The following is a 1730-nucleotide window of genomic DNA, read 5'->3' as shown; positions in this document are numbered from 1 at the left end:
GATCTTCTCCCATCCTGGCCAGCCAGGTCCTTCCTTTGGATGAGGGCTGGGAAGGGGAAATTGGGGAGGCGGTTCTGTCCTTAAACTGGCTGCCAGGGGCGTTTTAATTGCTTTTCCTCCTTGCCCTTCCCTTTGTTCTCCCTGCGATTGCTCTCCTTTGCCCGCGTGTAGCAGGGCAGGCAGCTTACAGGCTGCAGGGGCTGCTGCTCCTCTTACCTTGCCAGTGTCCCATCCAGGGATGTGGGATGGGGATGAGTGTTTTCAAGGGGACCTGTTTGTGAAAGTTCCCTTTCCAGGAGCAGGGACCTTGCCTTGTCTCACGAGAGTCCGGCTCAGGCCTGGTTTACAACAGAGGGTTGCGTTTTCAGGCTTCCAGGGAACTGCAGTTAGGAAGCAGCCCCCAGGGAAGCCCGTCAGTCCAAGGGCTGCCCCGAGGCCCTCGTCTTCTCTCCGCCTCTTTCTTCAGGATCAGAGCCTGGGCAGGGTACAGCACCCTGAACACCCAGCCTGCAGGCTGGCGTGATCTGCTTGGGAAGTGTTGGAGAAGAGCCAGCCATTCCCCTGCTGATCTAAAATCTGCAAAGCCCTTGGAGCAGGCAGGGCAGCAGGACGGGGGAAACCTGTGGGCACACCCAGTCCTCCCCAATGGGTGCCTCTTGGGTTGTGTTGCACTACAGTTCCCCTCACCTGTCACCACTGGTAGGAGGAGTATACCTGGGGAAGTGTGGTATCTGTTCATAGAAAGCAAAGCTCCTGCATCAGTTTGAAACTCCTCTGATTTTGCACCCCTTGTCCTTGTGCCAAAGACATCTGCTCCTTGACCATCTTGCATCATCTTTGTCCTGCAGAGTTTTGAGTGAGACTCGCCCCCCCTCCGTTTTTGCAATACCTGCAAGGCTTTTCCGTGTGCGTGAACTGTGTCCAAGCTCACATTCTGTTTCCAGGACCTCTTCCACGCAACGCTTGCGTCCCTTTGAATTCTGGCCTAACTGGCCCTGCCCTTTTGGAAAACACTGGAGGAATTCTGCAAGGAACCCCAAGTCCTCCTCTGCTGCCCCCCTCCTCCTCCTCCCCCTGCCCAAGCCAGCCCTTCAGGAGTCCCTTCTTTGCAATTCTCAGATGCACTTTAGGATGTTCCTCTATTTTGGCATTGAATGCCCTCCACCCTAGATCTTTGGTTTCTTTCTAGAACTCAACTCCAGGATCGGTGGAGGGATTATCATTATTACTATTACTATTATTATTACTATTATTATTATTATTACTATTATTATTATTGTTACTATTATTGTTGTCATGATCATTCACAGTAACTGAGAGCTCTGGGCAGACTCTTCCACCGGGGCCTGCAGCTGGGAAACCTCCTCCTCCTCTTCAGAGTGCCTTACGCGCGTGATGTTACCAACGGAAGGGGCGTAGCTTGGCCTTGCCCTCTGCCCTGTCTCAGCTACTTGGTGCTCAAAGCCTTGGCCACAGGAGGACGCCATGGCAGAGGCTGGGACATGGAAACCCCGTCTGGCTTTGCGAGGTGCCTTGGCAGCACCGCTGTGGAGGTCTCACCGGGGAGACCTGCTCGTCTAAGCCACCCAGCTTTTCTTCAGGAGATCGCTCCTGGCCTGAAGTCCACCATGGAGCACCGGCCCCTCCCCCACCAGGTCTGCCCTTCTGCAACTGGGAAGCTGCTGCTTCCTGACGTAGACCATCCGCAAAGACCTCCTGTCCCACGGTTG

This window comes from Candoia aspera, chromosome 11, assembly GCF_035149785.1.
Source record: "Candoia aspera isolate rCanAsp1 chromosome 11, rCanAsp1.hap2, whole genome shotgun sequence".
In the NCBI taxonomy this organism is placed as follows: Eukaryota; Metazoa; Chordata; class Lepidosauria; order Squamata; family Boidae; genus Candoia; species Candoia aspera.
This window is presented reverse-complemented; position numbering follows the sequence as displayed.